The sequence below is a fragment of the Thermobia domestica genome, chromosome 2 (assembly GCF_964235325.1).
Source record: "Thermobia domestica chromosome 2, izTheDome1.hap1.1, whole genome shotgun sequence".
Classification (NCBI taxonomy): domain Eukaryota; kingdom Metazoa; phylum Arthropoda; class Insecta; order Zygentoma; family Lepismatidae; genus Thermobia; species Thermobia domestica.
The window spans coordinates 323,831,376-323,846,567 of NC_137455.1; the positions used below are offsets into that span (position 1 = coordinate 323,831,376).

General features: G+C 34.7%; 1 protein-coding gene across 4 annotated transcripts in view; it reads right to left on the reverse strand.

Annotated features, from left to right (window-relative positions):
• Positions 1-15,192, reverse strand: part of LOC145678674 (uncharacterized) — a 327,665-nt gene that overhangs the window by 59,110 nt on the left and 253,363 nt on the right. The gene's annotated exons all lie outside the window — the stretch shown is intronic.

Genomic DNA, 15,192 nt, shown 5'->3' on the forward strand with positions numbered 1-15,192 from the left:
AAGTGGTCTTTTTAATAAATTTAATTATCTATCACAACTATTCTCAAACAATAACCTCTCAATTTTTATGTTTTTTTATGATAAAAGCTATTGTATTGGAAGGTTTTTCTTCTGAACTTAAAATATCCTAGAACTATCCATCTTATTTCAGCTCTATATCAAGCCACGTAACTATTTTCGGCTTATCTAAAACAATGATTTAGACCATTTGATGACAGTTTGTGAATACTTCGAATGCTTAAATTTATATAAAAAATTGAGAATGATTTTCATGAATTACCCAGGTAATTAAAATATTTATTACAGCAGTACTAATTTTATCCAGAATATTTTAATAATTATTTTTTACTTTGTTGGATAAAATGTAAGATAATACAAAAAATATATAAAAAAAACTTACAGTATATATTCAGAGACAATAATTCCAATGTTGATTAGCTATTATTATTATTATTATTATTATTATTATTATTATTATTATTTTGTAAGTACAGATATTGGAACTAACCAGGAAACATAGTTTTCAATTTGTCATACATACAATTTGAACATGGATTCCCCATTAATTCAGTGGCTAGCGCTCGCGTCTTTGGTGCACGCGATCCCGAGTTTAATTCCCGAAGGGGGGGGGGGGAAGAAACATTGATATTTCAAAGCAATGTAGTGACTCGGATTCCATCTTAAACCGTAGGACCATACGTTTTTATTGTATACGCTCAGTGCTGAAAAGCGGAAAGAAACAATTTCAACAGTGATAACGTATTTGGTACACATCAAGTACAAAATTATTAATTATACAGATACTAATGTTCAGCTAACTGGGGACTTCGGTTTCAGACTCCCGAATTTGCTCGGTCTAGGGCTTCGCACTTCTCATATCTTATGTCTAATATGTCTCATATCTTATGTAGAATATATGTCTAATCATAAAGGATTTTGAGATATGGCCATCTTTTTTATAACAATTGCAACCCCCACCTTTTCTTCTTCCTTTTTAAAGGAAACATAGAAAAATCCTGAAACACTTCCTTAATTAACAGGTTTCTACTTTTGAGCAATTTCAAAATACGAAAATTTTATTTTAACAAGTACAACCCCATCATTCTTTCTTTCTATCCTTTTCTTCTCTTCAAAGGCAAACATAAAACAAACCGCCGAAACACGTCTTTATTTTAAATTAAAAGCCTAAATACCAATTTTCATGTCTGTAACATTAAGGGATTTCAAGATCTTATTTTAACAATTGTAATTCTGACATTTTCTTTCTTCCTTTTTCTTGCCTTGTACGGGAAAAACACAAAAAAACTCTGAAACACGTTTTTAATTATTTTAAATGAAAAACCTAAATACCAAATTTCATGTCTTAATTTTTTAACGAATTTTGAGATATGGCCACCCAATTATAAGAATTGTAACTTCACCATTTTCCTCCCGATTTTTCTTCCCTTCTAGGACAAATATCAAGAAACTAAAACACGGGTTTAATTATTTTAAATGAAAACTCTAAATAGAGAATTTCATGTCTCTAATCTTAAGGGGTTCCCAGATAGGGACGCCTCATAATAATTGTAACTCCCAATTTTTTCTTTTCACTGCTTTTCTTCCATTCTAGGTTAAACGCTGATATTTAACGCTCGTTATTTTAAACGAGACGTCCATACACCAAATTTCATGTTTCCAACATTTAGAGATTCCAATATATGGACAATTTAAGATTATAATTGCCACTCCTTCTTCCCCCTTCCCCGTTGAATTTCCAAAAATCCTTCCTTAGTGGGAGCTTACATTACAAATTCTATGTCCTGTCTAAATTTCAAGTTTCTAGTCTAGACAGTTTGGATTGGGCGTTGATCAGCTAGTCATAGGGCTCATCTTTTATATGTAGAGATAACATTACAAAAGGCAAAATTATAGGATATAGTCAATGTGAAGTTTATATTTAGGACTCCCATGATTTTGACACAGAAAGAAGCTAATGTGGTCAGCATCATACTCCAACAGCCCTTGTCATTCCTCCAGGTTCCTCAGGTAACCATTTGACAGAATATGGATAAACACCTGTTTGTTGCAGCCGCATTTTGACAACGGTAGAAAATAAGTAACAATACTCCGAAGGTCCTGCCTTCAGGGACGTCATTAAGGAGAGCAGGGGGCAATTGCCTCCTGAGTCTGAGATTTATGTAGATTTTATCAATAAAATAGTAGTAAACGAGTGAAAACACGAAATTTTACTTATATCAAGGGGTCTTTCTCCCCCAAGCGAAATCTGAAATGACGCTCCTGCCGTCCCCAGCGGGGATCCGGGAAGTCGTGTTCGTAGATAGATGCCTTACTGACTACGCCACCGCAAGCTTTATAAACACAATGCAATATTCAAGAAATTTATAAGAATCTCTGATTTAGAAGAATGTTCATACTTATCCTTCAATACACGAAATAGAAATGAAATAAAATCTCTAATTAACATGCCATGCAGGCGAAAGGGGACGAATTATTAGTGGAAGTGAATTATGAAAGGGTTGGTGGAATGAGAGTGTGGAAGGAAATAGGAGGACTTCAAGAAAGTCCACAGACACGATATTATCTATCACAAACTCACATGAACTAAAATCGATCCAGGGACCCTCACATCAGAAGTAAGCACTCTATCACTAAGCACTTGCCCTTTGTCTTAGAATATGAGACTACCTAGGTATAGATAAACTACTGTATCTCAAATTGATGTAATACCGACCCAGAATTACGCAAGCATAGACCTGGAAGATTTAAATGTTAAAATTTATGTTTAATTGAAGTAAGAATTTCAAGGTAGTTACGAGGGTCGTTTAATAAGCCCTTAGAAAACACAAAAAATGACACTCGTAGTATCGAAAAAGGTTTGCTTTTAGTAAGCGTCATTCCTCATCCGTCACATGGTTTCGTTGTCATAGTCAATTGAAGGAACAAACTAATGTATTTAGAAAAATGGAAAGAAATGAGTCATGTGGTTATGAAATACTTCAATTTTAAAGGTTTAACAACAGAAAAGATCAAAGCCGAATTGGATGCACAAGTTCATGGCACATCTGCTTCTGTGTTTGCGACTGTTTACAATTGGGTAAATGAATTTAAACGTACTGTAAATGAGTTTAAACGTGCACGAAAAACTGAGTTTGAAAAACATCTGGACAAAATGGATGCCACATTTGATCTCAGTGGGGAATAAACGCAATCGTGTGATCGATTCGGAGGCTGGTTTGGCGCGTTTTCGTCGCAATCCCGACGAGTTTGAGTCGATACATAACAGTGGACACTACTACAGTCCAGCAAAGAAACAGTCGAAACGGTGGATTTTTAAAGGGAATTCTGCTCCGAAGAAGGAGGTGAAGACTGTGAAATCGGCCGACAATGTGATGGTCAGTTTTTTTTTTAGATGTACACGAAATCATCTACATCAAGAGTATTATGCGTTGTTATTGCACCGGTTCAGAGAATAAATCAAGAAGAAAAGTCCTCATTTGGCAAAGAAATTTTCTTCGATCAAGAAATGGACAGGTGCACACTTGGACAGTTTCAATGGGGAAAATTAAGGAATTAAAATTAGAATTTTACAACATCCACCGTATTCATTAGATTTGGTCCCCAGTTAATATTTGTATTCCCAAACTTGAAAGAGTAGCTCAGCGGAAAACTATACCCAAGCAGACGTCTACTTTGAGGATCTTCCGAAATCCTTTTTTTCTTTTTTGAAAGCTTAAACAAGTTTGAGAAACACTAGGAAAAATGTATCGAGCTAAAAAGGAGATTATATTAAAAAAAAATTAAAAATATATAAAATGATTTGTTTCATCTTTTTCTAAGGACTTATTGGAACGACCCTACTATATTTTTACGAATGAATACATAGAGTTCGCAATTCAATAATAATTTAATTTTTTATTTCCTAATATGGGTCCGGATATCTAGCGATCCAGATGATTGAAATTCAGAAAGTAGAAATTATACTGTAAGTTTTTTTTTTTTTTTTTAAGAACCGACGACATATGAGAGACAAACTTACAGTTTAAAGTGGAACGCGATCCATTTATAACTTAAATTCCATTCCGTACTTCTTTGAAAGATGGTTTTGTGCAAAACCATAAGATTCGATTCGGTTTGAGTTCTCGATTAACAAAGGAGTTCTTCACGAAACACACACACACACATTTTACTAAAGAATATGTGAATAGTTAAAACCCTAGTTCGAATTTATAGAGCGGGTAAAAATAGAGGAAAGAAACATTGGTAGAGGGTGGTTACTTGCTTTTGTACAGTCAGTGACAGAAGTTCTTTCGGTTTGGTAAAGCTTATTTTGGGAATAACGGTGATGATAACGTACAGAAAATTACATTATTTTTAATTTACTGAAAACTGTACTCAAATTGTACCTTCAGTCTGAAGTCATTTACGAAACTAATTTCATCAAATCGAAACTACTTTTTTCGCTGACTGTACATCAAAAGATGTGGTTTCATATTACTTGTTTAATTTTAAAATTCTGTTAGCCTTGAAAAGACTTAACCATAGAATAACTTTTCCTAACACCCCCTTCTGATGCTATTGAATGTAAACAGAAAAAAAATTATAAAAAAATTTTTTTTAGAACGGTGTAGAAACTATCGATCTTAAATATGCAGATGAAAGTTTTCTTGTACGAGTAATTAGCATCTAATCAAAACATAATTCATGTCTCTTAGTTTGCCAAGTGCTTTTAAAAACTTTTATCTCTGAGGATATATTTTTTTGTTTATTTGCACAGATATAGGTAATGTTCGTAAAAAGCAAACCAACACTAGAGGAAATGTGCATCATTATTAGAAAAAAAGATATCATACTAAAAAGAAACTAAAAAAAAAAAATAAAAGCAAACTGACAGTATCGCCGTTTTATAATTTTTGTTGTTAAAAGATTTTTTATACGTTTTCAGTTATATGTAAAAACATGGCGGATAAAAAAAATCGGTGTTTCAAAATTGTTTCTATAGCCCAAAATAGCACACTTTGATGTTGTATCTCTTTTCCTCGCTTCATCTTTCTCCAGAATCCCTGTCTTCCTCTTACTCGCTATCTCCTTTCATTCTCTCTCTTTTTTTTCCCTCGAATACACAGACACACAATCTTGAAGGCTGGCCAAGTTCTGATTGGAACATTTGCAGGTCCCTAGTCGTTGAACTGAAAATTCGCAGATACAGCTTACAGAATGAAAAACTGCTTCACTTTGAACTATCGAATGTCATGCTATAAATCTGTTCCTTTTGGTACATTTCCTATTTTCTATTAGGATTACACAGTGGGATTTATAAGACTGTATTGTTAGTACATAATTACTGCACACGATAACTCGTGAACAAGAGATTTTTTTTAAAATTATATTTTTTGCAATAGATAACTACAGCGTTAGTATCTTCACAGGTGTGGCTATCCATACCCCGAGCAAAATCTAACACTTTCCAGGCTTTATGCAAGCTGTACAACAGCGAAGAAATAATAATAATAATAATAATATGGAATCGTGTGATACTTTCTATGGCTTTTAGCAGCATTTATTTTGCTTTTGCTTTTACACCACTGACTTATTTAACATTCATATGTTTCATTTATACGGTTTGAAATTACTTATCACATTCTTTTCGAAAAGGCAAATCTTTATGTATCATACGTTATTTTTTGAAATACACATATAAAGAAATACAACTGCAGTTCCCTAACATATTCATTTATCACCGCATATATTGTAAGCACAGTTACATACGTTAGTATCTAGATTTTCGAGTTTGAGATTTTGTGTTTTGATTCCTTTTGTAACTCGGTGGTTATTAAGGGCCTTACTCAGAGGGGTCTATAAAGTCTCATAGTAGGCCTATACCCGTTTCTTACCACACTATTTCTCCTCCAGGAGAACTGTATTACAAGACCACGGCCCCGACCCTAGCGACTAGTTACTCGAATAACGAACAATAATTTAGGTAATCATTTTGAATAATAAATAATTGTTAGAAAAATTATTTCGAAAAATAAATGACGCTTTCGAATAATGAATAAATAATTTGACTAATTATTCTAAAAGTTTGAAAAAAATTAGCGGTATGTGGTCTGGTAGTGATCACGGGTCGTGTGGAAAATTTTGCCTCCATTTTCTTTATTCTTAACACGCCAACTTCAGATTCTGGAAATTTTTATCTCGTCCATGGGACAACAATTCAGCTCAGTTCACAACTAAGCATGTACACACATCCTGCGTCTTTAAGGATCTCTATTTAACTAACTTCGAAAGCAACGGACAAACGATTAGGGGCTGATTCAGTCTGAGAGTCCTTATCTTAAACTAAAAACATTAAATTTACCGTGTTATAGTGTATAAGTATTTCACACAGTGTCAGATTAGATAATGAGCTTGATTTACAGTATAACAGCACAGTACTACGATTTTTTTCCTTTCGTAACGTAATAGTGGATATTTAGCCATACAGACTGTGTTGGAACTCAGGAACAATCGACAACATCCGACCACTATCATCCTTGTGTTCGTTAAAACGACGGATGAGTAATTTGATAGTTTTCTTTCTATGTAAGAGATCTGTAACCCAGTTTCTAGTGGAAATGTAGGTAATTCGATTCCCATGTTAAACTGCAGGTTCACGTCTTATATAGTCTTAATGTTGCAGAGTGATGCTTGACCAAATTATCATCATAATCATAATCATCATCATAGATATTCTGCCATTATTGGCAGGTCACTTGCTGCAACTGAGAAGCTTCCGTGCTCCACGGTATTTCGCTAATTTCTTCATCTTCGTGTACGAATTTTCTTTTTTGATATCGTCCATCAATTGTAGTCTCTTTCTCCCCCTCGCTCACTATCTTGACACCACTCGCTCTAGCACGTCCCTCATGATACAGTTCCTTCTTAGCCAATGTCCCAACCAGTTTCTCTTCCTCTTTTTAATTGCATCTAAAATTGTTCTTTTCTCCTCCACCATTTCTAACACCCTCATTCGTTTTCCGCTCGGCCTTGCTAAAGCCTGTCTCAGACGGGACTGAAGTAAGGCTGCGATTCACGATCTAAAACTCACGACTTTACTTAACGATCGTGTGAGAAGTAACTTGCCCTTAGTTCAGGTTGAAATTTTCTGCTGTCTTTTTTTTTTTTTTTTTTTTGAATCCTGACTTGGAAGAAACAGAAGAAGTTTCTATTTTCTTCTAGACTTCCATACAACTACCAATCAGAAAAGAGTAGTGCCTGACGACATTCAACTTTATTTCTCGCTGTAATTTCAAAACAATGCTGCCTGGACAAGAGAAGCATTAATTATATCAATAGAGTCGTATGAGTCATATGAAAAATTTGCTTTTTTGTATACGTGAGACACGATTTGTATTATTTTAAAAAATTGCAAGAATAAAGTCGTTAGCGAAGGTATGCAGTGTAGTAAGTAGTGTCCGCCCGAACACTACAGACGTGAACAAATGTAATTACATCTTTTAAAAGAATAAAAATAAGCGATTTAAGTATATTGTGCAATTTGTATACCAAAAAATGTAACATGTTTAAAAAAGCGTGCAGGTTTATTTTGGGCGCATCACTCGAAATAATTGTTCAAAAATTAGAATTCCTTCACTAATTTTCTCCTTATTGTTTCCTGAATGATTTGCGCAGGACAACATGAACATATCTACATGGCATAGTTAAAATTCAAGGGGGGTATCATAAGCAATTGTTGAAAAATTATAATTCTTTTACTATTTGTGTATAAATACAGCGTCCGCATGCATGCATAAAAACTATACCCCAAAAAACACAAAACAACCTGCGCTACATCGCCACTAGAAAGGAAGAATGCTATCTAATTGAAGCTGGAGGGCCCGAGTGTTAGCGGGGGGTGCTTCAGCGAAGGTGGGTATCCGCGTAAGAGAGAGTAGTGAAAACGAATGGGTTTTGGCAATGGTACGAGTTTCAATAGCATTTGTCATGGTTTCATACTAGTAGCGTTCCACTTGTAAACAAAATACAATTTCTGTACACTTGTGCAGAAATTCACCGCCGGTGGAAAATGGTTTCCATACAGGCATCTTTCATATGAACTCACTTATTTTATCCGTCCTAAAGCACTTGTAGTAATTTTACACTAGTAATCCTACACTTATAAACAAAATTCAAATGTGGTGCGCACCAGAAACAGAAACAATGAGTTAATTGTCATCAGTGTTGCGTGGCCTTCGCACAATTTTAAGGAACAGTTGTACAATGCTGGCACAATATAAAAAGTCCGGGTGTAGTGCATGAGAGGAGCTCCCGGCGCGGTATAAGTTTACTTTATGGGCTATGTGGGCATTTTTTGTGGGTAGTGAGCTGAGCGGATACACTCAGTACCTATACTAGAAAATTAGGACTAGCTCAGGAGAGTAATGCTTCCGGAAGTAGGAACGAAAAAAACTGTTCTGATTGGTTGGCGTTATCTATGTCATGCCACGTTGCATTCAAATAGCAGAATTCAGACGATTGTTGTTGTCGGTCCTCGTGGCCGAGTGGGCTAGCGCTATGTGCTAGTAACGAAAATCTCTCTTGGCGTGAGTTCAAACTCAGCCCGAGGAAAGTTTTTTTTCATTTTTTTACATTTTTATAACACTTTTTAAATTAAAATAATATGAAAATAATACTCAAAAATGTGATTTACTTACTTGTGTGCAGATAAGTAGTAGTAGTAGTAGGAACGGGTTAGAAGCCCCGCAGGGCTCGTTTTGTTGCCCTTGTACTCCATGATATAAGGCTCGTTTTGTTCCCCTTGTACTAAATGATATAGATTTTGTGACCAACTTAAAACAACTGACTAGAATAGCGCGTAAAACAGCTGGCTAGAGTAGCGCGCGAAAAACGTCCTTCCGGGAGTATTACTCTCCCGAGCGGGTCGTATAAAATTGCTCTTTCTTCTTTAGATTCCCGCGCCTGATAACTGTCCTCATTTACATAATTGGGCAAGTCATTTGATTTTCAGTTCTACAATCTGGTGGATACAAGGATCTACAGACCTATTTCAGCTGATACGGACTCCCTCATGTTGGTATGTCGTTGCCGAATTTTCGGAGTTACTAATTTCAATAGCGTATGGAATTCTGAATAGTCCATTCTGTTGATTTTTTTTTGGTAGGAACGAGGATCTTCTGCAAGTAGTTCATTATTCACCATTGAAAATACGGTCCTTTTCTGTGCATTATTGCGGCGAAGAATTCAATCCCTGGTCCAGCAGCTCCTCTTTACTCTTTCTCTCTCTTTTTTTGGGGGAGGGGAGGGAAGGCGGATTTTGTGTCAGCAACAGAGCAGATATCGCTGCTATGGCTATTTCATTCTCTTAGGATGAACTTATATTGCGAAATAGAAAAACAATAATATTTACAATTACGACAGTTAATTGCCCTGTGCATAACACGTTTTTCGTCTGTTTAATACAGCGATCACGAGAGGCTCTGCTGGTAAAACCTACCTAGATTTAAGGATCGTATGAGACTCCTACATCACCTCAGGATAAAAGAAAGTGCGTGGAAGTTTGAGTTAAACAACACTGTCAAGTTGTAACCTGATTTGAGGCCTTAGTTCAGATCCGTGTGAGACGGGCTTAATTGTTTCTAATCATCTCCGCACTCACATTTTGAAAGCTTTCAGGCTTGACTAAAAAGAAAGGGAAAAATTCTTTTGATTTTTAGGAATCATTCTACAGAATGTTTTTACATTTTCTTAGCAATTAATATAAAGTGAAAAACACGATAATCCTCTGGTTATTTCGAAAGTATTATTTTCATACTTGGATAACTCTCCGAGTTCAAGGTCCACGAAGAGCAATAACCAAGAGATGGATTTTACTTTTAGATGGAAAGTTTATATTTTTGAACACGGCAACAATAACTCTTTTTGTTGTTTGATAATCAGGCAGTTACAGTTTCATGAATAATGTTTTTCTATGACCAAGAATACAAATTTGCTTGGCATTAGCTTTAGAAACAAAAGAAAGTAAATTTTATAGATGTGGCCAGTGGCGTATTTAGAATTTTGTTTCAGAGGGGGCTATGCACAACAAGTATTTTTATTTTTCCTTTGGGTGCCGACAAATTTTAATGAAATATAACAAATTTATTTCGGGGGGGGGGGCTTGAGCCGATAGCCACACCCTAAATACGCCATTGGGTGTGGCTAAACTGAAAAGAGGTTGAAAAACGCTGTCCTAGTCTACATCTACGTCTAGTCTTTAATATAAATTGTTTCTCATTGACTTCCAATGCTTAGTCTTCAATGATGACAGACAAAATTTGCTTCCTCTGCCCCTCATGGGAAACCAAACTGTAAACCGCAGGCCAGCCGATAGATATTAATGTATCAAATAACCTTATTAAATAGATTCTTTACTAAATTTAACCTCTTGATTCATAGCTGCATTGAGTGGCCAGAAAATTGATTGAGAATAATTAATTGCCTTTGAATTAAAAAAAAGTCTCCTTCTTGCATGAGAACAGCATTAGGTGTCAAGAGTAATTCTTAATACTCCAGACAGACATATTGCTTTTGTTTCTCTTCTTTGTCGAGATTATGTGTTTTATGTTGGGTAATGCAATTCAGTTTGAAATAATTTTGAGCGCAATAGACAGGATTGTGCGAAACTTACATACATAGTCCCTCTCGAGACAAAAGGGCGTATCTCATTTTCTTAACTTTTCCAAGAGACAAATTTAAACTTCTTCTCATTGTTTATTTTATCGTCTTTTTTTTAATTAGTTTGATCTCCTTAGTTTCAGGTATATAACTCACGAGATCAAATTAAATTTTAACAGAGCACGACAGAATAAATGATAAAATCTTTAAACTTGTCTCCTGGGAAAAAAAATGAGATACGCCCCTTTGTTTCGAGAGGGACGACATGAATGAAGTATCAATGCTAGTAGTTGAAATGGTCAATAATCCATGTGTGGGATACGAATAGCCACTGCCAAATTGGTTGATTTGGGTTTAGTGTTCTTTTTTTGAACACCAAGGCTATGAGACGTGGACTTACAGCTCAACCACATGAGCTTACACTGAAAATTGAACTTCGGTCTCCCGCGCTAAAGACGTGTACGTTAACCATATACTCTCACAAAAATGAGTTCAGCCACCGTTACGTATTGATTCCATTAATTAAGTGCCTTTTGAAAAAAAATGCTTTCGTTCAAACTTCATCTTGTGGAGCAACGTTATAATATTCTAAGATCTACTAGTGTAATTTTACTAATTTGTACGAGGTATTTAGATTGGCGTTCAGCGATGTCGCTTCGACTTGAATTATTGTGATTTTATGTTTTACGCCATTACTTAACAACGAGATTATGAAGGACAGGGACGACTATTAACGAAGAATCCAAAGCATGACAAGAACTTGAATCGGATGAAATTGATGAGTGAACAGATCATCATACAAAACCTATCTTCAAAGTATATAAGCCGTTTACCACTACACTATCTCACTTTCAAGAGAGCTGGACTACCGGACCTCTACTGGTCTCAGCTACAATATCGCTTCAATATATTCTCATAAGCAGTTTGAAGGTTAACATCGTTTAACTATTTACATGAATAAGTGAAAGGAAATTGTGTTATATCTGACGATAATGAGACTACAACTAATTAGTACACACGGAAACTGACTTTGTCTTGCTTCCTAAACTTCTTAGTGTATACAATTTTTGCGCGAACCCATAAATTCCGGTCTGCACACTAAAATCATATTACCTACTCCACAAAACACTATGTTTCCTGATTTAAGAATAAATAGTAGGCCTATAATAATTTCTTTTGTTAATCGACAACTAATCAACTTAGGAATTGAAATTTACAGCTTTAAGGTTATGCAACACGGACAGTATCTTTTATTTTAAGTATTAATATTGATTTACATATATGGAAGAATATTTTCATTCTTTTTTGTACTGACGCTAACGTGAGTGGATAGATCAACAGATTGCAGCACGTTCGTCTATCATTTACAGGTAATTTTAGACAATATTCAATGATAATTCAGTCAGATTGAAGAGAGAGATATTCACGCTTTACCTAACAACAACACGAATTAATAAGCAAAAAATAATTCATGTACTTAATTGTTTTATATAGTATTGACAGCACTATTTTACATTTTTATAAGATAATGGGATTGGATGTCTTACTTTTGGAAATTGCCGTTTTTAAATAGTTTGTACTTAGGTAGACACTTTTTAAAAATAAAAATTTCCAAATCCTCCCAATAAAAGGTTACGCCTTATTATATTCAGGTTGATTGGTTCGATTTTATATCATAATTATATATTTATTCATAATCACACGAATTGTCTAAGTAGGATAAAATCGTACATTTCTGAATCCCCCCCCATTAGAAAAAAAGGATTACGAAAAAACATATCTACAGCATATAGCACATATTTTCAATATTTACGATAAAAGTACGCTAAGTATCAAATCAAACACTGACTTTCCTTAGTCTTCTTCACTGAAAAGGCACACTCAATCTGCAAACGTTCAATGCCAAAATGACAGGGACTTTTTGGTTATTGAACAGAATCACGAGCTTCCATTAAGTTTAAACTCCTCGCCTGTCATATGTCGCGAAAGCAAGATGACCCTATATATTTGAACATGAAATTGCGGCAAAAAAAATAAATAAAAAAATAAAAAAATAAAAAAAAATAAAAATAAAAAATAAAAATTCGTCTTAGATTCAGGAATGTACGACAATATATTAATAATAGCCTTATCAATGGAAAAGTAAGGACAGTACAGACAGTTCACGATGTTATGTTAATATTTACGAATAGATGCACAAAGCACAACAAATTTATAGGATTCATGTATTATTTTGTCTTATTTTCTACTATTTTAAATTTGTTTTCCATTTACTTTTAATACTTTTATTTCAATTTTCATTTTCTACTTTTATGATTCATTTTTATTTTATTATTCTATGATAAAATATTTTTCTGTGATTTTTACTTATTATTTTTGATTTCATTTACTTTATTTTTGATTTTTCTAATTTTATTATCATTCAGCATTATGTTTTTAATAATTAACTTATACCAATAATGAATAGAATAAAATATACAGAAAATTTACTCAGTATTTTGTGGTAAACCTTCAATATCCATGTCTTAATTCGACTCAATTACTGTATTATGAACATTGTCGCATCGTAGGTTAAAAAGATACGATAAAGTATTAGCATCTATAATCTATTATCGCAAATGAAATGAAATGAAATGAAATGTCTCAGTTTAACGTCCTACATTTGTGCCAGCTACGGTAAAGGAGACGGTGATTAGAAATGAATGAAATGCAAGGACACTTAAGCATTCATATATGCAGCAAAATCAGAATATTCAAGTTTGGATTCATTTAAAAACAAAGAAATGTAAAAGATAATGTCAGTGTTGTATAAACTTAACATGATTGTTTTAGTTCTTTAAGAAAGAGTAGAAGGGGCTCCAAATGTGTGGAATCAGTAACTTTAAACCTCACTGGTAAATCAACATTTTCAGAGAGCTGAGTGTAGTTTAAGGCTGAGTGATCTTTTTATACACCTTTTCAAATGTGTTCTATAAACTATTCTTGACTATTGGAACATCCCGTAGATGACTTAACTAAGTAACATTCATTTGTCTACGTTTCTATAATTTGTGTGTTATAGTAAGATCATCAGACAGAACTGTGAAGGCCAACTTGTACATACTGTACGATCCATTAAGTCATTTCCAACTGAATGTGCTGTGATATCAGAGCTTTCTACTCATCTTCCAAGTAAACAACATGGAGAGGGGAAGGAGCAGTAAAGTAACCCAACGTTCACAGAAGATCGTAGTGACTGATAAGCAAGAACATAAATAGCACAGTCTTTTGTTTTGCTAGCGTACTACGCGTGAATCTATGTCTACGCTTATACTGGCAACACTTATTAATTATATTCTCCTACTTTGACCCCATCCCCTCGTTTAGTCATTGTATTTCTCTCTGTCTTGCTCAGATTGAAACAGCATGTCTTTACGTCAAACATCATCCAGTTGAAAATGACAGGCTAAATCTAACAATGGTACCCTTATGATGCTTTTTCTTTTTGGTAACGTATAACTTTTTTCTTTTGTTTTTTAAATAAACACTTCTAATCCCGAGCCATTTTGTCTGATTTCGATGTCATTGGGAATTAAATCGCGTAACTTTTGCCATGGAAACGCATTCGACATCTTTTCAGTGACAACTGTGGTGCCTACGATTCCCATAGCAAGCGCACGCATTGTGTAGTGGATTTCGGACGGATACACCAGTGCACCAACAGATGCTACGGTCCACGCAGCCAAGGTCTTGGTCCATCCGAACACAGTAATACCCTTCCATGAACTTTGAACTGGTTCACGATCTCCAACACGCAAACGGGCTTCAACTGTTAATGTAGTTGCCGGTCCACATAAGGACACAATAGTAGCCATTACACCACACTACACACAGCTTCTGTCTTCTATAAATATTTTTCACACGAATTCACAATTGAACGAGAAAAAAAAAAAAAAAGGCAATGAGAACATCCGCTAAAAAACAGAACAGAATATATTACGAAGCAATCCGCAACTAACTGATGAAGAAGCTCTGTGTTCTATTTCTGAACCAGTTACTCCTGACCTATATCCAAACGAATGCCTCCCGTCCTCTCCAATTCATGATGTCATCAGCAAAAAAGATCAAAGTTTACACACTACAATTTTAAAATCGAATTTCTTTATCGAAGTTGAACAATACTTTTACTGACGAAATGAATTTATTTTTGGTGAACGTGGTGAATCCCACATCATTAATTCCAATAGACGTGCTACTAAGAGGATGATTGATAATTTTAAAATTACACACATTTTAAACTGAAGGGAGCAGAAGACACATAAGAAAAAAAAAGTGCATTATCCACTGTACATAACTTCTTAGCAAAGTAAAATAAATTTATTGTTCTTCAATATTGAGTTTGAGATTTGGTGTATTAAGCCCTTATCCAATAGCGAGGTTATGAAGAACATGGTCTATAATTAACAGCTACCGAATGATGACAGTCCGATGCAGTTGACGGTTGCGCAGATGAACATGCACAGAGCTCTCCGCTTTTTAGATTGAAAACAAGGACAC